Source organism: Ascaphus truei, chromosome 2, assembly GCF_040206685.1.
Source record: "Ascaphus truei isolate aAscTru1 chromosome 2, aAscTru1.hap1, whole genome shotgun sequence".
Lineage (NCBI taxonomy): Eukaryota > Metazoa > Chordata > Amphibia > Anura > Ascaphidae > Ascaphus > Ascaphus truei.
This window is the reverse complement of record NC_134484.1, coordinates 118,141,585-118,162,652: the sequence shown is the minus strand read 5'-3', so window position 1 is coordinate 118,162,652 and position 21,068 is coordinate 118,141,585. Positions and strand designations below refer to the sequence as shown.

At 41.5% G+C, this 21,068-nt stretch overlaps 1 protein-coding gene across 2 annotated transcripts in view; it reads left to right on the top strand.

The window, feature by feature from the left end:
* Positions 1–21,068, top strand: part of SNTG1 (syntrophin gamma 1) — a 918,236-nt gene that overhangs the window by 199,264 nt on the left and 697,904 nt on the right. The window contains exon 3 of one of the 2 annotated variants that reach the window (XM_075584466.1): positions 20,295–20,543. The exons of the other annotated variant lie outside the window; for it this stretch is intronic. The gene's annotated coding sequence lies outside the window, so the exon portion shown is untranslated. The remainder of the gene's footprint in view (positions 1–20,294; positions 20,544–21,068) is intronic. 2 annotated transcript variants of the gene reach the window in all.

The window sequence follows — 21,068 nt, the reverse complement described above, 5'->3', positions numbered from 1 at the left end:
AGTTCAGTAATTTTCAGTCTCATCTTTGGGTATCTGTTTTCTCCCAAGATATACAGTATATAGGCAGATTTTTACTTGCAGAAAAACATTCTTTGCAGTGGACTATTTCTTTAATTCCCGGCAGGGTGACTCAACACTCAGCAATTGGCTTTGAAATACCTTTTTCCTTTATAGGGCAATTTTACACTCAGCATTTGTTTGCTAAAAATACCCCTGCTTCAGCACAGTCTTTGTATCAATTTTCACACTTTTCTGCATATACACCATTCACAGCTGGTAGCCCTATGCGGTGTGGCAACCTTTGTTTGCAAAATCAGTACCACTCATGGGTCACCATATGTATTCACTGCTTCAGCGAAACTTTTGAAAACAACAAACACCTATCCCTTTTTTTAAGGGCTGACTCACTTCTTGAACCCTGACTATGGCTAGAAGGCAAAATCCCTATTTCAATGACCGTATTACACTTTGTGATAGGCAATTAAAGGTTTACCTGCTTCAGCAGTCTCTTGGGATTGGGGAAAAGAGTCCATCTGTGTTTTTGTAAGTTTCAGTGCAGTGTAAGTTTCAGTGGTGTGTACACCTTTAACTCTGCCTCTGCTGCATGAGAGGTTTTTTTTTTTGTTTTTTTTTCAAGATTGTTTGTAGGCAAAAAGCATTAAAAAAAATTTCACATAAAAATCTCCGGTCCTTTTTAATTACAAGTACACCTCTTATGCCACTTCTAACACCAAATGTAGACGGACGTTCACAGAGGTACACACTTGGAGTCGTTTATAATGTGAAATTATAATAAGGCTTTATTGTGCCTTTTCCTTTTCATCAGGAAATTCATCCAAACACAGGGGGGGAACAAAGGGGGGGGGGGGACAAAGCTTCTATTCACTTGGGAGTATTTCTAGTGAAACACTATGCAATAATTCACATCTCCCTTAGTCAAGCAGTTCTCGCAGCCCCAAAACATATAACATGAAATAAGCAGATATAAGCAGTCTCTTAAGAATAAAAGTCTTATCTGTTTCTTGGAGGGAAAATCTCACTTCCTGGTTCAGCTTCAGGTGCAGTAGTTTTCCCTGTGTCTTGAAATCAGGTCTGCTGTGCAGAGCTCAAGACTGGTCAGCTCTAAGTCAGAGCTAAAGAGAGTCACTTCCTGTCTGAACAGACAGGTTTTTGTAAAACAATCTCAATCAGGCAGGTGGTGTTTTAGTAATTAACTACCAGAGGTTAACCACCACACTGCTGGATTAAAGGCACATTACTGAACAGGGATAAGTCCCCTGTTACAGTCAGTTATAAAGTCCTTAGAGGATAACATCAGGAAAAATATGGCCTACACAACCATACTGTAATTAGTGGTACTACAAAAGAGATTATAAATGGCACACCACTGTTTAAGGAAAAATTCTCAATGTAGTTCGCTTTTGGTGCTCACCTTCCGTTGATCCTGGCGTCCCAAAGCTGGATCCAAAATACTGGCAAGGTAGGAGAAAAGAAGAGGCCCACAAAATATGGTGGAATCAAATGATTACCAAATGTATTGATGCATCAGAGCTTAAAGTGGTAACGTTTCAGGACAAAGTCCCTTCCTCAGACCAAACACCTCAAAAGTGATTAACAATAGCACATCTATATATACCCCCAAAAGGTCAAAATAATTACCTTCCCTAGTCAACACCAAAAGTGCAGGCCTGCATTCAATCTGACAACCTAATTGTGCATGCCCCCGACGTCTGACATCACCACGCGGCGCCGCGTCATGACGCACGATGACGTCATTCGGCCCAGCGACGGCCCACAAGAGGAATGAAAGAATGGTGTGTCCTGTAGACAATCCCAAGATGTCTGCCCACAATGACTGACGGCGTCACGTGGTGGGACGTCACGACGCACGTGACGTCCCGACGTAAATGCGCAATGACGTCTGGTTGCTAGGGCAACAGGCAACAAAGGAAGGAAAAACTTACAAATACATAAACAGAGTCATTGACTGAGTGATAATGAAGCAGGACTATTCTGGAAGCATGGAGAGGAGCAAATAGTAGTGCCATGATGCACCAGTGTAGCATTCTAATGTTGTGTCCACTTTGAACAGTTGCTGACAGTCCCTTTTGAAAAAGAAGTTCATAAGTATGAGAAAAAAGGCTGGAAATAAAATGAAACTTTGTTAGAACATATTGTCATTATTTTTAAGTATACTGCATGTATTCTTAAGTCATTCTTTGTGGCAAGATAGACAACCCTAAAGGGATAGATATCTATTTCTATACACATATACATAGGAACAAATTTGTTAGAGTAACCTTGGAATGTTAATAAGTGGTAAATTAATTAGGAGACCCTTAGCAGTCCTGGTCATATTGGGGATCATAACCCCGTATTGGCCATCCGCAAAGAGTTGGGTCTACTTAGGAAGCTGACCCGTTATTATAGGAACCAGTGAAGCTCCAGTCTTTCATTCATACCTCTAGGGGTAACCGTATCCAGTGTATGGGTCCACTTCGCCTCTTTTTGTAAAAGAATTCTTTCTCTATCTCCTCCTCTGCGGAGGGGTTTCACATGATCAATCACTTGATACCTAAGCTGCGAGATGTTGTGTCCTTTTTCTCGAAAGTGTCTTGCCACTGATGTGTCTGATAGTGGGTTTCTGATGTTACCCTTATGTTGTGTTATACGTTCCTTAAGGGAATTAATTGTTTTCCCTACATATAACACCCCACAGGGGCATTTTAGTAGATATACAATGTAAGAACTTAGGCATGTGTAAAAACCATTGGTTTTAAATTGTCTCCCCGTATGGGGGTGACAGAAGTGCTCACCCCTTATTATTCCATTGCAATGGATACAGCTCCTGCAAGGAAAGGTGCCAAATTGGGGTTTTGTCAGGAATGTTTGATGTGCAGTGTTCAATAAATAAGCTTTAACCACTCTATCCCTGATGTTACGTGGCCTTTTATAGGCAAAAATGGGTGGGTCTTTAAACAGATGGCAGATGGTGGGGTCACCTTGCAAGAGGTGCCAATGCTTTGATACTGCTCTCTTAATTTGCTGTGAAGCTATACTATATGTAGCTACAAATGGCACACCTTCCCTTCTTGGCTTATGGTTCTGTTGCAATAATTCCCCTCTAGTGAGATGGTCTACCTTAGTCACTGCTTCCTTAATAGTTTTACTACTGTAACCTTTGTTTAGGAATTTCTTCCCCATTGTTTCTAACCGCATGGGTAACTTAGTAGTGTCTTTTACAATTCGTTTGACACGAACAAGTTGGCTATATGGTAGGCCTCTCTTTAGACCATGTGGATGGAAACTGTCTGCTAAAAGTAGACTATTACTGTCAGTAGTTTTCACATATAAATCAGTTGTTAATACATGTTCATTAAGGGATACCGTGACATCCAGGAAGTTAACCTCTGATCTGCTATGACACATGGTAAACTTAATGGTACTATGGCATTGGTTAATATATGCAACAAATTGCAGCAACCTGTCCACATCACCTATCCACACCATAAACACATCATCGATGTATCTCTTCCAAATATGTATATTCCCTGTGTATTCATGTTGATTCAATATGAAATTAGCCTCAAAGTCTGCCATGACGATGTTTGCATAGGTGGGGGCCATGTTTGCCCCCATTTTAGTGCCCTGGACTTGTTCATAATAGATATTGTTAAATCTGAAGTAGTTCTTAGTGAGAGTAAGTTTAAGAAGTGTAAGTGTAAGGTCAGTAAGTGGTTTTGGGAGTATGCTGGACTGTAATTACTTCATTGTGGCTTGTAGGCCATCCTTATGGGGAATTGCTGTGTAGAGACTCTGTACATCTAGGGTACAGAGCCACACCTCCATCTCTGGGAGTGTGATTTGTCAACAATCTGTAGGAACTCAGTTGTATCTTTAATATAAGCCGGAGTGGTACAGTACCTCAAATGGGAGGTTTGTTTGCAAAGCAGATAAAGGAAGCTGTGGTGTCATGACAGTGGTTCCCAATTAATTACAGACAGGCTGAAAAGAATGTTTAAGGTTTTACTGTATGTTTAAGGTAAAATAAACTATAGATCAGCAGTGACTGTAAAAGTGGAGAGCATTGTGTAAGTCAGGAAAATAGTAAGGTGTGTACTAAGGGTAAATGAAATGTGAGGAAGTCATTACAATAATGGATTAAAGCTTAATGTAGGTAGGAATTAACATTCTATGGAATGGGGAATCTATGCTGTGTATGCTAATTTCTTTGTATGTTATGTAATGTAATGCTATATTTTAGTAATGTTTAAAAAGTAATAAAAATAATTGTAGAAAATAATGCTTGTAGAGGTAATGCTACGGACCTGGCATGGCAGTAGAGTTTGGTAATGTCCTCTCAAAGAATTGAAATGTGTACTAATACTCAATAGAGTATGTGAAGTGATATGTCAACAACATTAATGGAAAATTAAGGCATCCACCAGTCAAGTTTGCCTTTTGACAAATGGCTCTGACATTGTTATTCCACTTATTAAAAGAGAGCAGGTCAGTTAGACAGAATTCAACAGGTCCACTTGGGATTAAAGCTGCAGACCAAGCAATATCCTACATGTGTTAAAAAAAAATAAAAAAAATCAGTTCTGTTCTATGAGAAAATACTATTCTTCTCTCTTCATCTACATGCCCCTCTTTCCTCTGCCATTCTTGCCCCTGCTACTGTATACCCAGACCCTGGCTAAACTGACACACACACATGCTCTATTCCTGCACTCGCTCCTCTAACTGCCTCTGGAGGAAATCTCATAATCTCGCAGACTTCGTTCACTACAAATTTATCCTATCCTGTTTCAACTCTGCCTTCTCCTAGACTAAACAAACCTACTTTTATCACTAATCAACACTCACAAATCTAACCCATGCCAACGTTTCTCTGTCTTTGACTGTCTATTTAGGCCGCCTTCTGCTACTTATTCTTCTTCCTCCATTTCACCTCTGGACTTTACTGACTATTTCAAGAAAAAAAGTGGCTTGTATTCGGCAAGGCATTCCCTCTGTATCCTCCTCACATTCTGCACCTCTTCTTAAGTCTCCTCTTGTCTTAGATTCTTAGACTTGTCCTTGATTATTTCCCCTCTCTAACAGAGGAGGATTTGTCACTGCTGATCTCCTCTTCCCCCTCTACTACTTGCCCTCTTGACCGCATTCCATTTAATCTCCTCAAACCTTTTGCTTCAACTCTAATCTCTACAATCACAGATATTTTGAAACCTTTCCTACCTCATTCAATCATGCAACAGTTATACCTATACTACAAAACAGTAAGTTTGACCCTACCTCTCTGAAAGCGTTACTTTTTTTACTTTGGTAGGAATCACTTCACTCAACCTAGTGATTTGGACAGCACTGGTTTAGCAGTCTCCGAAACACAGACAAATACGAGCTTGGGAAGCTAGGAGTCAGACAACAGGGCTGATTCTACACTTCCAAGTTTATTCAGTTGTGCCCCAACATTTATACAGAAAACCAAGGGCATGTTAATACATAACATATCATGTTTAACAATGAGAAATAACAAGTTTCTGTAGAGGTTATGTATCTGTGTCTTTGGACAAAGCATTAGTAAATCATTACATCTTACTTGTGTTTGGCCGGCAGTTTCTACTTCTACATTACAAAGAGAAATACAGGGAATGTCTATCAAGAGCATGCAGCTGTATTGTTTGGGACATGTTACTGCTCTTATGCTATTGTATAAAAGACAAACTGAAAACAACAGAAGTAAATAAAGATTACAACTAGCATAGTGAGTTAATTCTCTCAGTACTGGAACAGCCCGTATAAGAAAGATAAAGCTAGCAGATTATATTCACCCTTTCAATCCATGAGACTTGTAGAGCTGACATATAATTTTAACCCCTTCACTCTCTCTCTAACTATCACCCTGTCTCCCTCCTGCTTTTTGCCTCCAATGGCCTTGAACGCCTTGTATTTTCTCGCTTTCTACTTTTTCTCAAATCGTATTCTCTCCTAGATACTCTACAATCTGTTTTTTCCGCACTACTCATTCCACTAAAACAGTCCTCACTGAAATAACTTATGACCTCCATTCTGCCAAAGACAAAGGCACGCCCTTCTTATACTGCTCAACCTCTCTGCAGGCTTTGATACTGTGTCCCACTCTATTCTCCTTCACATTCTCCATATCCTTGGTATTTGTAACAGAGCTCTATCCTGGATTTCCTCTTACCTCTCCCATCATACTTTCAGTTTCTCGATTGCTAACACCTCCAAATCTTCTGTAAAGCTCTCTGTGGGCTTACCCCAGGAGTCTTTCTTGGGGCTGCTTCTCTTTTTTCTTTGCACATTCTCTTTAGGTAATCTTATCACATCTCTTGTGTTGAAATATCACCTCTATGCTAATGACATACACTTTTACCTGTTTCTCTCTTTTGATGAAGAAGGATTTAGAAGTGCTTGTAGACAGCAGGCTTAGCAATATTGTCTTATGCCATGCAGTAGCTGCAAAGGCAAATAAGATCTAATCTTGAATAAAATAGGGAATATATGGAAGGGAATTAAGCATAATGATGCCCCTTTATAAAGCATTTGTAAGACCACACCTTGAATATGGAGTACAGTGTTTGGCAACACTCCATTAAAAAATACATTATAAAACCAGAAACATGGAGAGAAGAGACACCAAAATTAATAAAGGGGATGGCAAATCAGACTTATGAGGAGACGCTACAGTAGCTAAATTAGATTTACATGAGAAAAAAGGGGATATGATAACTATATACAAATATATTCTGAGACAATACAAGGATCTTTCAAATGAACAATTTATCCCAAGGGCAGTACAAAGACACAGTCATCCCTTAAGGTTAATATATGGAATTTATTACCCATGGGGATTGTAATGCCAATAGATTTAGTATCTTCAAAAAAAGATTGTACATGTTTTTAAAAAGGAAAAGTATATAGGGATACACCAAATAAGTAAACATGAGAAGGATGTTACTTGAATGAGAAATCGGATTGCCATTATTTGGAGTCGGGAAGGTATTTAATTTTCCCCTTATGAGACATCATTTTTAATGTTTCACTGGGGGGGTTTCTGATTGCCTTCTTCTGAATCAAAATACTGTAAATACAAATGTAGCCATGGCTGGTCCAGTGCTATACTTTCTGCCTCCTGCCACATAAGTCCTAGTAGCTACAGGCAGTGTCAAGCTATCCTGTGGGGTTTCCCCTCATGCTGCCTCTCTGAGTGAGAGGGGTTGAGGTGAACTGTGTTTCTGTGTAGCCTATCATGGTGCAGACCTTGTGCCCTCCCCCTCTGTGCCTTAGGGAGGAAGTGTTCTAAATTATAGTTAGTCCAGGTCTCCCCCTCCTGGGGTAGAGACATGAAGTTCTAGTTCCTCCGGCTGGGAGAGACATGCTCTCAGCATTTTAGGGGGTTAATGTGAAAAGATCTAATAGACTGCAAGGCCTCAATTGAGAGAAGCCAGGTACCATCCAGAGGCTTGGGACTTATCCTGAATACCCTATGCATACACTGTAATAACAACTGCAGTGGCTGTCTCAATAAAGGATCCTGTTTTGTATACCTCTGTCTAAGTTACAGTCTATTGTGTAGAGGTATGAGAGAAGATTGTCATTGTGGGGACTGTCACCAGTATACCTGGAGAGCCTGATATGACTGTAGGCGCTAATACTATGAGAAGAGCCTGAAGGAGCACCAAAAGCCTGTCCTGTTTCCCATACCATGGCCGACGCTCATCTCTCTTGGGGGGGGGGGAGGGGGATGTAAGCAGTGTTACAATTGGAGGTGCTGCTGAGATGCAGAACAGAGCAGGCTTCAGGACATTTCAGCAGTGCAGCACAGAGGAGGCCGGGCCGGGCTCCTGATGCTGCACCAGGGACCCTGGGCACCCATTTAGAGTTAAGAAAGGGGGGAACCTCTCTCTGAGGCAACACCGGGGAGGGGGTTGCCTAGACCCTTACCGAACACAGAGACTATGTTGGGGCGTACCCTGTGGGAAATTGTTCCAGAGAGCGTGGATACTCTTCATCAGGAAGAAGAGAAACAGTTGGCGTGTGCCCTGTGGGAAATTGTCCAGGGAGCGTCTTCCCTTAATTTATTGAAAATTCAATGTAAGGAACGGGCCCTTTCAGTTGTTGCTAGGGACCCTGTGTACCTTTTATATCATGGACTGTGCTAGTGTTCTCAAAATGGAGTCCACCGCAAGGACTGTGTCCTCAAAATGTCGTTCCCGCCAGAAATACGGGACCGCATGGGCTTGCAAAGCAAGATGCAAGCTTTCTGCAAAGTTAGTGGAAGCTATTCGGCGCCAAACCAACGCCCCGCCCATCACTGTGACTGGCTGAGCCAGAGCCAGGTCACACCTTGTTCATCTATGCCCCTGAGGGAGGGGGGGGGGGAGAGCAGTGCTACACAAATATATGATATAGGTTAACTGTTGTCTAAATTTAGCATCGGATGAACTTGATTGACATACAATATGTCTTTTTTGAACCTCCTTACTATGTAACTATATAACAATATTTGACTGCAAATTACCTATATTCTTTTTATATACTGTATTCATATTTCTTCAGTACCATATTATATTTTTCTCTCTTCCTCATTTTTAAATACAGGCATACCCCGCATTAACATACGCAATGGGACCGGAGCATGTATGTAAAGTGAAAATGTACTTAAAGTGAAGCACTACCTTTCCCCACTTATCGATGCATGTACTGTCCTGCAATTGTCATATACGTGCATAACTGATGTAAATAACGCATGTGTAACAGGCTCTATAGTCTCCCCGCTTGTGCACAGCTTCGGTAAAGGTAGGGAGCCGGTATTGCTGTTCAGAACGTGCTGACAGGCGCATGCGTGAGCTGCTGTTTGCCTATTGAGCGAAATGTACTTACTCGCGAGTGTACTTAAAGTGAGTGTCCTTAAAGCGGGGTATGCCTGTAATAAGGATTTTAATAACCATGTGCTCTGCATCAGGTCCCATTGCATACATCTATGAACTGACCTGCACTTTTTCTTATTAAACAATGTAGTAGTTGTTCTACTGTATATCTGGCAAAACTATGCTTCCTGTCAGGCCAGGTAGAAGGACAGGTCCACTTTAATATCAAGAGGCTCAGGGGATTTGACATTTTACATTGTCATTCTTTAGATTGGAGCAGATTGATATGCTGCTGACACTGTCATGTGCAGGCTACTACTTGCACTGAGCATGCTAATTCAGTTGCAAGCCAAAATAACAACCAACGTTTATTGTTCAAATTCTCCCAAATTATTTCACAAATACAAACTAAAAAGCTTTATTGACAGATTAATTGTACATCGATGAAATTAAACATTAACTATTTATCACACTTTGATAAGACTAGAGTATAATTCTATTACAGTATGTGTGTATGTTTAATAATAAATGGGGGAGGGGAGAGAAGCTGCATAAACCCCACTCAGGCGCTGGATAGTGAGAAAAGGAGCTGGATGTGGTGCTATCAGGGATAGAAAGTGTACACAAGAGAACGGGGGACAGAATCCCAAACGATTCACTCACTAGGGAATAGAACTCAAAATAATTAAATTTTATTGATAATCATAAGAAAAACACATCCTAATTAACAGTGATCGACAAATCACCAAAAAATCTACTCGCCACACAAAAAAATCTACTCGCCACCTAGTACCAAACGTGTGCTGCTTGGGCCAATATTTACTCGCCCGGGGGTTAAATCCACTCGCCCGGGGCGAGCAAATGTATAGGTTTGTCGAACACTGCTAATTAAAACCTGGTATACGCGCATGTTTACCACAGCGAAATCTGGTGTGCAGTCTAAAGAGGCCTCTTTTATACCCTGGTCTGGACACTAAAGTAGATAAGTAAAGTATATATATATACAGTGTTCGACAAACCTATACATTTGCACGCCCCGGGCGAGTGGATTTAACATCGTGGCGAGCTCCAATTGGCCCAAGCAGCACACGTGTGGTACTAGGTGGCGAGTAGATTTTTTTGTTCGGCGAGTAGATTTTTTGGTGTTTTGTCGACCACTGTATATATATATATATATATATATATATATATATATATATATATATATATATATATATATATATATATATATATATATATGTGTGTGTAGCTGCAGTTATTACTGGTAGAATAGTCTCCTATATATATATATATATATATGTATATATATATATATATATATATATATATATATATATATATATATATATATATATATATAGTGGGTGCACAGTATAGTAACTGCAGTTATGATTCTGCTGCTGTGCTGTTGCTTCCTTGGTAGTGTGGTCATGTAATTTGCCCTGCTTTAAATAAGCATAAGACAATTACACTGTGCCCCACTTCTCCAAAGTGACAGTGATAACCTTAGACTCCAGTTACTTGAATAGGTGAACGTTGTACTTAACCCCCCATATGCCGGAAAGCGTTCCGGATTGGATACCTGAAAATTCGTTCAGGAATTCCTCACCAGTTCAGGGTACAAGCGTTCCTAGCGGTAGCTAGTGGGATCCGCATTTGGCCCACATCATAATTAACTAGCCGCTAAGAGATGCGCATCACGCTGTAGAAGTAAACAGACCAAGCTACTGCTAGCTGGTCGCGCTTGTGACGTCACGCAGGACGTCGCACCCGACACGTGTTTCGTTCCTAGGGAACTTCTTTGGGGGTGGGCGGACCTATGCTCCGCCCTGCCTTATATCCGGTAACGTTGCCATGGCAACCTAATAACGTCGCCATGACAATACAGATCGTGATGCACGGAGGGGTGGCTTAGACAGGGGAGCTTGGTGAATAAAAATTGGATCCTTTTGACCCATATAACAGGTTAAAAAACATAAATCACGAAATTACACATGGAGATATTGAAATGGGCAGACAGGTTAACAAATACCCAGATAGTGTTTAAACGGCAGGAATGTCATAACATTAAAACACTAATGCATATGGACTGACCAAAAAGGGACCAACATAAAGACTCAATGCATTCACTTGAGGCAATACATGTGTGAGTTATATTAGTGAAGGATACACATGTTAATGTCCATTATGCAGAGAAGTTGTGCAGTAAATGAGTCTGGGGATTTAAAGAAAGGGGGTGTATACAAACCCTTCATTAAGGCCCCTTGGTGATAGGGTTCCCAGGGTGTATATCCACCGGGATTCTTTTCTTAATAGGGCGGTGTCTAAGTCCCCTTTACGGATCCCTAATTTGATGAGGTCAATACCTTGAAAAGACAAATTGGAGACATCACCCCCATGGACGGAGTTAATATGTCTGGCAACAAGCACATCTTTTTTGGTGTTTATCGTGCTTATGTGTTCCAGAATCTTCCTGCGCAGTTCACGTGTAGTTTTTCCCACGTATTTTATCCCACATTTGCACGTTGCCAAATATATGACTCCCTCGGTTTTACTGTTAATAAAATTTTGCATACTGTATTGCTTATTTCCACGTTGTCCATAAACTGTTTTGAGGGCTGTATATATTTGCACGCCTTGCAAGCACCACACCTGTAGGTGCCCACTGCCTTGTTGGTGTCTAGCCACGTTGTGATGTTGCGACTTTGGTAGTGACTGTGCACCAAAAGGTCCGGTAGGTTTTGTGGGCGTCTATATGTGATTGACGCTTGGGGTGCAAGACTTTTTTTAAATCATCATCCACTAAGAGGATGTGCCAGTGCTGGTTTAGTGTGTCTCTAATTCGTCTCCATTGCTTATTGAAGGTCCCTATTACTCTTATAGGTTGGGTACTAAAAAATCCGAACATGAGGGTACCCAACCTATAAGAGTAATAGGGACCTTCAATAAGCAATGGAGATGAATCCTCTTAGAGGATGATGATTTAAAAAAAGTCTTGTGCTGATCCTTTTATCACTGCCTGTATGAGCCACCCATAGTAGTGATGGAGATATTTCTTGACTTATATTGGTTTCAAAACAAGCCAAAATCTCCCCTCTCTACCTCCTCTATCATTTCTGGGACAGACAGGAGGGCATTATTAAGTCACTAGGTAGGCGATGATCTAGATTTACCTAACCCCTTGAGGGTCCCCTCCATGGCTGCATGATCTGACCATATTATGTTGTGTATAATAGCCTTTGACACTTGTGTGACCAATAAATATTATGTGAGCTTATAAATATAAAGTATTTCCTCGAGTACGAGTGATGGGGGGCAGATTAGTATGTGTAATCGTGTGTTGTGGAGCGCAAAGTCTTCCATTTGTTGGGGCTGTTTTTCCATTTTATCTTGGCTCTGGGGAATCTATTTGGGGAATTATTCTCTGTGCTGTTCTGATGTTAGGTATCTTCGAGATATGTGTGATAGGAGGACATCACGTACCTTGCCCAATTTGAATTCCACCTTGATAATACCTCACTTTCAGACCTGTATGAGTGTACCGTTGAGATGATTCCATCTTTTCTATGAGATGTTTTGGACCCCTGTCGCTCAACCTATGCACAAAGATTCTTCCAAGAAATAAAACAAAAATGTACCAACATATAGACAAGACATACAGTAAACCAAAATGTACCAACACATAGATTGGGAATTTAACTTGTTATTGGGAATGGGTAGGGGGATCCGGGAGGGAGGACCTGGGATGTCCCCCTGACACAGAAGTGGTATTTCTTCCTCACTAGTAGGGATTGAAGCGAGTAAAGGGGGCAGTAGGTTAATTAAATAACATTTAAGCAGGGGGGGGAGACCAAAATATGTGCTTGCACGTCTCCAAGCCATACAATAAACGTGTTATCTTGAGTCAGGGGGGAATATATTTTTATATCTAAATATTCAACATTTTCTAACCGGTAAATGTCCAACCATCATTTATATTCATAAACTTATTGGAGCTTATTAACTTGGTAACTTGGTACCAAACGAAGCCGATATAAATTTTGACAGTCTGAACCACTGGTTGTGCTAATAATTTCAGTTCCAACTATCCCAACCATGGGGCCTATGCAGAGAGCAGCGAATTTTAAAATTGGCGAATTTATTAAAAAGTAGCTTTTTTAGAGAGTTTTATTCTCCATATGCAGAAAAGTGCGAATTCTGCTATGTTTAACATGGATGTGTGTGGCGAGTTTAAATTGGCGAGATGCGCGCTTCAGAAACGTGTAAAAACAAATTCGCGCCTTTTTTTTCCCTTTGCAATGGCCGCGAGCGGCAGCTTCTTGCCAGTTTTTTCTGGCGAGGCAAAAAGGAGACAATCGCGCCATTTTATTGGCGCGAACAGCCGCTAGATGCCGTTCGCGCCTCTCTGCATACGGATATTTTTAAAACTGGCGAGATTGAGGTTCTCGCCAGCCGCGAGGTGAGTTTTACAAATAGAAAAGAAAAATTGGCGCGTTTTTCGGAACTCGCCATTTTCTGCTGCTTTCTGCGCGATTTTCTCCAAAAAATGGCGAATTTCGAAATAGCGCTGCTCTCTGCATAGGCCCCCTTGTTTGTGATGCATTCCGGACTGATCTATGCATCTGCCCAGTTGTCCCTTACATATTGCCGAAGGACCAGTTGGTCTCATGCTGCTCCCTTCGGGAGATCTGTGGACTTGCCTGTGGAAAATCCTCTGGATCCTTAACTGAAGTCCTATGAATTACTATTTTTACCTGTTTTAGATGTGGTCACATCCTTCAGCTCTTTATTGTGAAAATGTGTTTGGAGTTTTGCAGCTCACCTTTATCCAAATCGGTTGTATCCGTTTGTACGTCTATGCCCCATGTTTTAGTAGAGCATCCCCTTCTGTCATATCTTTAATGGATACAGCTCAACCCCGTTATAGCGCGATCCGCTACAACACGGATCTGCTTATAACGCAGTGTTAGCGTAACTCCCGTTTTAAAAAAAATAAAAAATATATATATATTTTTAAAAATTGGCAAACTTCATGTGCTGACATGTACCTATGGTTACTTCCTTTCTCTTCTACTGAGCGAAAGTCAATAGCTAATTCTGTTTCTTTGAGCAATAGCTCTACTCTCCCTCCCCTGTCTTGGCTGCATTATGAGTGTTTACATACCTCAGAGTATAAATAACAGACACGTTTAATTGCAACTCACAACAGGATTCTCTCCAGCACTGCTGGGAGACACTCTCTCAAAAGGGGGGGGGGGTGAAAGGAAGGCTGGCTCCAGAGTTGGCAGGCTTCTCTTCTGCACAGTTACATAGACACACTATCAGCCGGTGGGGTGGGGAAGAGGGGGGCTGGCTCCGGAGTTGACCGGCTTCTCTTCTGCACTGTTAGACAGACACGCTCTCAGCTAGGGGGGGGGGAAGAAGGGGGCTGGCTCCGGAGTTGACAAACTTCTCTCCTGCACTGTTACCCAGACACTCTCTCAGCCGGGGGGGAGAGGGGGGCTGGCTCCAAAGTTGACAGGCTTCTCTTCTGCACTGTTGGGGACACACACGCACCCCTCCCCCTCTCTCTGGAAGCTGATGAAGCGGAGAGAGCTGAAGATCCGGGTAAGTGATTGGGTGGCCATTTTTTCCCCCCGCGATCCCAGTAATAATGTGGTGTGATCGGGTGGACCCCGAACCCCGCATTATAACAGGGTTCAGCTGTATTTGTGATTGTGCATTGTGTATAAGATAATCAGTCTAAACGGGAATCCCCATTTATTTTTGATCTCATGTTTCCATAGTTGCTCTGTGACTTTACGTAGATCTCTATGCCTGCTTAAAGTTTTTGGGGATATATCTGCATAGATTTGAATGCGTGAGCCCTCAAACTCGATAGATAGGTGATTCCTCACGGACACCATTATGATTTATTTTGACTGGAAGTAATGTAGCCTGGTAATTGTATCTCTCGAGCTGTCTCGTATAGTGGGTCCCAATGCACCCTGTCGAGTTAAAGATGGGCTTTATCCAGATCCGGAGCCAGGGACCAAAACAGTCTTAGGAGGTATGAATCTATATTGGGGTAGACTCTGGAATTCCCCTCACTCTAATGTTGTTCCTCCTTGAGCGTTTTTTGTGACCTCCTCCTGATCTTCTGTTAATTTTCCACATGATCTCTGAGGATCTTTCTTTCTTGGTCGGCCAGTTTTTGGGCTTCTAGAAGTTCGTCAACTTTTGTCTCAATTGTATCGGTTCTTTCGCTCAGTTGATTAATATCTAGATGGATTCCTCTGAGAGCGACATCAGGTTCTGAATGGAAAAGGCCTTAGATGTTATAAAAAAGATCTTTAATGTCTTGTGTGTAGAAGACAGGGAGATGCCGCCTCAATTTCGGTTCTACTTCAGCACTTTGTGAGTCACTCTGCTCCATCGCCTTGCTGGGAGTTTCTCGCCACTTGGTGTATTCTTTAAGTCCTTGCGAGGCTGAAGGGTTTTTGGTCTTGGCAGGTGGCATGGTCAGACTCTCTCTATGTTCCCCTCTCTTATTAGTGAAGTGGGCCCGCTGGATAGATCTGTTTGTCGGTTTGAGTTATATTAATTCCCTTGAGCTCGTGAGAATTTAAGCTATATGGTAGTCATCTTGTTCAACGCTGAGCCTTTGTCTAATACATTTTTTTTTTTTTCTCATTGTTCTTTTTATTGATTTTCTAACATTGATGGTAAACATGACAGATTTGAATACATCTTTACAATTTTCCATGTTTAAATTATACTTACAGTAAAAGAAAAAAATATATAAGTAAAAAGGTATAACATCAGATGCTCAATCTTAACTCAAAAATAAACCATTTTTAAATTAAATAATTAACCCAGAATGTACAAAACATAACTTTAGTCAGACACATATTACAGACGTTACGTTCAGATATACTGTTCTCCTGTCTTGATACCTGTTTAACCTGGTTCTTTTCTCCCTCTGTTTACCTCATCTATGATATTGTGCAATTTTCCGCAGGAGACTCCAGGATGTGTGTGCGAAAGACTGATATATTTGGTCTTTTTCATTCTGTGGTAGGGAGTCAATATAGGGTTCCCATTTTGTAAAAAAAATTCTCAGTTTTTTGTTCCTTATTGGTCTCCGTTTCCATTTTAGCTAAGGTCATTAGCTGAGTGAGATATGTTTTTACCATTTACAAGTTTGGAGGGTCATACTTCACCCATTGCATCATTAAAGACTTTCTAGCTGCCAGGATTATAATTTAAGCAATCCTTGGGATTCCTGAGTCCCCATTAACTTCTTTCCACCCCTGCATGTTCCCAAATAAAACCGATAGAGGTTCCTTAACAGTTACCAATTTTGTCATGTCATATATACTGTATATATATACCTGGTCCCTGAGGAACCTGGGAACCTGGTCCCAAAAATCAGATATACATGTGCATTCCCATAGGCAGTGTTTTAGATCTGCTTTTTGGGCATTTATTTTTATCCTTTTCTATCTGTTTATATTGGATATCATACGTATAATATGCTCTATATAGTAATTTAAATCGTAATTCCCTCCATGTCTCTAATATTATTATTTTCCTGGTTCTACCCAATCCTACCAGCAAAGAATCATTCTCAGTTATTTCTGGGAAGTATTTGTTCCACTCGGCTGCCACTTTTTGCAATTGCTTGCCATGGTCTTTATCTCGGATCCAATCATATAATTCAGAGATCGAATATGTAATATTATTTTCAGTCCTAAAGTAGCTATCAAACATGTTGTTTTCTAATATCTCTTTCTTATTGTTCTCTAGACTCTTACAGTAATGTATATCTGCATGTAGGGGAAGTAGTGAGATTGTGTGAATTCCTTATTAACTCTGAGCTCTTTAAATGACATAAAGCGTACCTGTTCTGTATCTACCAGCTGCCCTATATTTTTTATTCCCTTTGTTTCCCACATCTTAAACATATTTTAAGATCGACTTGGTTCAAATTTCATGTTACTTTGTATAGGCAGAAATTTGGATATTTTGTAGGACATCCCACACTTTTTTGTAAGTGTCTTCCATGTGGCCCATGTATCTTTTATCAGTGGATTCCCTCTAATTACTAAAGGTACATTTCCCCAAGTCGTGTGTAGGATCTTTTTCAGTGTCATTGGGAGCACCATTTGTTCCTCAAGTTTCATACAGGAATATATTTCTTTGTCCTTAACCAGTCTCCCATTTGCCTGGCTATGCATGCCAAATTGTATTTTCAAATGTCAGGTAAACTCACTCCACCAAGTTCCTTTGGGAGAAATAGTTTTGACATTGCAATTCTATTTCTGCCTTTGTTCCATAGAAACTTATTTATTGCACTATTAATCAATTTTATGTCTGCATGGTGAACCAGGATAGGCAGCACCAGCAATGAGTAGCGAAGCTGATCATCTTAACAAGTTGGCATCTACCCGCTAAGTTCAATGGGAGGCCTTGCCAGCTTTCCAGCTCTTTAATCACTTTTGTTAGGGTTGATTCAAAATTGCTTGCGTACAATTTTCCTAGGTCGGGATCTATATTAACCCCCAGGTATTTGTTTGGCTGGCTTGTCTTTTTAAAAGGGAGGTCTTCCTCCCTCCTAACATTATTGTGGTGAGACAGCACTAGAATCTCAGTTTGGATGCGTTAACTATAAACCCCATACATTTTCCATATTCTTTAAGTGTCTCATATATTTTTTTAACAGCTGTTTCCGGATTAGAGACAAACATCGGAAAGTAATCGACAAAAAGAGCCAACTTCACTTCCTTATCTCTTATTTCAATACCTTTATAGTCTGCCATGTCCCTAAGGAACATAGCCAATGGTTCCATTGCAGTGTTGAATAGCAATAGCGACAAGGGACACCCATGACTTGTTCCTCTGTATAAATTGAATTCCTGGAGAGTATTCCCACTGCCATAATCCATGCCTTTGGACACTCATACATAGTTCTAATCATGTTAAAAAACATGCCAGATATTCCCATTCTTTGAAGTATATCAAATAAAAATTCCCATCTAACATTATCAGAGTTTTTTTCTGCATCTATCGAAATAATTACATTGTTCCTATTATATTGTGGATTTGACTAGAATACTTTTCTTATGTTCTTCACTGAAGATCTACCATTTTCAAACTCTGTCTGATCTTTATGGATCAGACCTGTAATACTGTGGCCAGCCTCTCTGACTGAATTTTTTTAGATCATTTTTACATACTGATGTGATAAGGGCAAGGGTCGATATGAACCTGGCACAAGAGGGTCTTTACCTTCTTTATGTAAAATTCTGATGAATGCTGTTTTCCCGCTTTCCAAATATTTCCCTCTGTCTACTATCTCTTTGAAGGCGTTTTGCAGGAGTAATCCTACTTCTGGCCCCAAGATCTTATTGAATTAGGCCATAAAGCCATAAGGCCCTGGTGCCTTCCCATTTTTACATTTCTTTATAACAGCCTCTATTTCTTCCCTGATAATTGGAGTGTTAAGTTCTTGTTGCTCTTCATTCATTATTTTTGGGAACTTGAATCCCTGTAAAAACTTGTCTTGAGCTACATCATCCTGCTCACTGGTAGTATACAATTTTTGATAAAAGTCACAATTTTTGATAAAAGTAAACACTGTACATATTTCTTCAGGAGCTGATGTTGGTTCACCTGAAGCAAGATATTGAAACACATTGGTGATAGTTCCATGGTATGTATTGCAATCAGAACAGATGTACAAAGCAGATGCATTCTTCTCTCAGCTTTCCCTATTGAAAGTACACTGGTTGAGGCTTCAGGCCCAGACCTGGCCTTCTGGACTCCTCCTCACATCCCCTAGTGAGATGGAGGGTAGATGGTGCTCCCTCAACAGGGGGAGGAAAGAGAGAGAGAGAGACCCCCACTTTAGGAAAGTGCCAGTCTTTATAGCCTGGAGTGTGACTGTAACCCTGACTCATAACAAACCAGATCTGGATACTGTTAGGCCCTCACATCCAATGTGTGGTCCAATCAGTATCCACCCCTCAGGCTGGTACTCTCTGGCTGTTGCTAAGGCCCGCCTTTGGATACATCTAATGAATCCAAGGCTTCAAAAGCACACAGAGCCTTTAAGAAGGAATTATTCCATCCACTGCCTGCACCTAACAGGTCTGACACTGGTAGGGCCAAGGAAAAGAAGCAGCGGCCGGAGTCTAGGCTACATCTTTTTTTGCTTATATAGCATACTCAAACTTTACTGAACTCCCGTTGTTTATTTGATACTGCAGCATAATAGTCTTGAAAGATTAGGATCTTCTTTCCCTCATAATTAAGGCCACCCAAATTCTATAGGCTCTAAATATTGTTGATTTTTTATTAAAGTCCAGAAACTTTGCGATTACTGCTCGTGGCCTACAGTACCTTCCTGGTTCTGACTAACCGAACCAAGTCTATGAGCCCTTTCCACTTTGATGTTAGTGTGATCATGAGGTAGTCCCAAAGATTCAGGTAGCCATTTTGTGCAGAAATCCTGCAATTGAGATTGTTTCACCTCTTCAGGGACTCCTATTAATCTTATATTTTTTCTGCATGACCTGTTTTCCAGGTCCTCCACCTTGACTTCTAAAGTTGTATTTGTTTTTTAAGATGTTGAATGTCCTGCTGCATTTCTGAGGATACTTCCTCTAGGACTCCCACTCTAGATTCAACTTCCCCCATCCCGGTGTTTTGCAGGGTCAGTTCCCCTTTAAGATCATCTAGGGATTTTTGCAATTTTTCATACTATTCATTTAAAGCAGGCATCAATACTTTTGCTACAGCCCTGGCTAACTCACCATAATCCCTGGGAGTTTCTGCCTCTTGAGACACCTCTGTTTCCTATGGTCTGCATGCAGCTCCTCCATGTGCTTGGAAGCCATCTTGGTGTGCTCTGACTTTCTCCCGGCTCTCATTTGCTTTTGCTGATATTTGGGGGGCATTTGTGTCTGCCTGGAAATACATTTCTCTGTATAAATTCTTCTCTTTACTTTTCAAGTTACTGTCTTGCTGTGAAGCTTTTCCTGCTTTTCCCCCTCTGTTCCGCTAGATTGAAACTGTGAGGGTTATATTCAGCCTGCTGTCTCTGCAGAGACTGCCTACACATGTATCTCCCCCTCACAGGAGCATGAAAAGTCTGCCTGCTTTTTGCTGTTCACAGGATGATTCAGTGAGTTTTCATCTACTGCCTTAAATCATTTGTTCTGTTGTTTAAGCTGCTGATCTGTGTAGGTGTAGTGAGGCTGCAGGAGCTCAGAGGGATGTAACTTCACCCTCTGGTGCTATACTGGAAGTCCCTGATATATTTTAAGGTGATTCTGGTCCCGTCCCCTACCGAGCATTTCATTCACAAGTCCTTCTGGTTTCTAAGTCAGTCTATTTCATATTATAATCTTCCAGATGGGGCTCCCGCATCCTGAAATCGCTCACGCCCTCCAGATCCACGGCCCTCCTGTGTTGAACGTGCCTCCGATTTAGCTATCCGTCCCACCACCTGGCACTGATTTCAGGGGAGCACCAGGGGTAGGAGAGGAAACCTCCGCTCTGGCTCTAGGTGGTAACTGGAGGAGGGGAGGACCCTGAAAGTGGCTGCAGGAGCAATAGAACAGGTCACACCTCTGCAGCTCTTAGGAGACCCAGGAAAGTACAGTAAGTAAGGCGATCCGGCACAAAGGGAATCAGCTCCGGTAGTCTCTGCCCTGTTTATTCCTGTGTGCGCTTCTCCTGGTGCCTCTCCCTGGGTCACAGGCCCCTTCACCACTCTCCTCCCCACACCGCGGGGGGTCCAATGCCGCTCCGTTACTGCGGGTCCTGCTGGCCACTCTCCCTGCCTGTTTTTTTATTTATTTATGTTTTGTGGCCTTAATACTTGTGCCCCCAGAGGGAATATATGCTGGTTGGAAGCAGGAAAGGGGGGGGAGGAGGGTCTCACAAACATTGTTACAATAGGGCCGCCCTCTCTCTTTATTTTGTGGTCTTGACAGCTGGGCCTCTGCTAAGTTTGTTCTTTTCACTTTATGCAGCCACGTTCCTTGCTCCCCATTCATGGGATTTATTCTCATATTACTCTCCATCCGTGCAGCACTCTGACCGGATGACTTCAGTAGTTGAAGGATGGAGAGGGGGATTGGGGGGGAGGCTGCTGTAGATTTTAACAGGACCTCCATGTCCTAG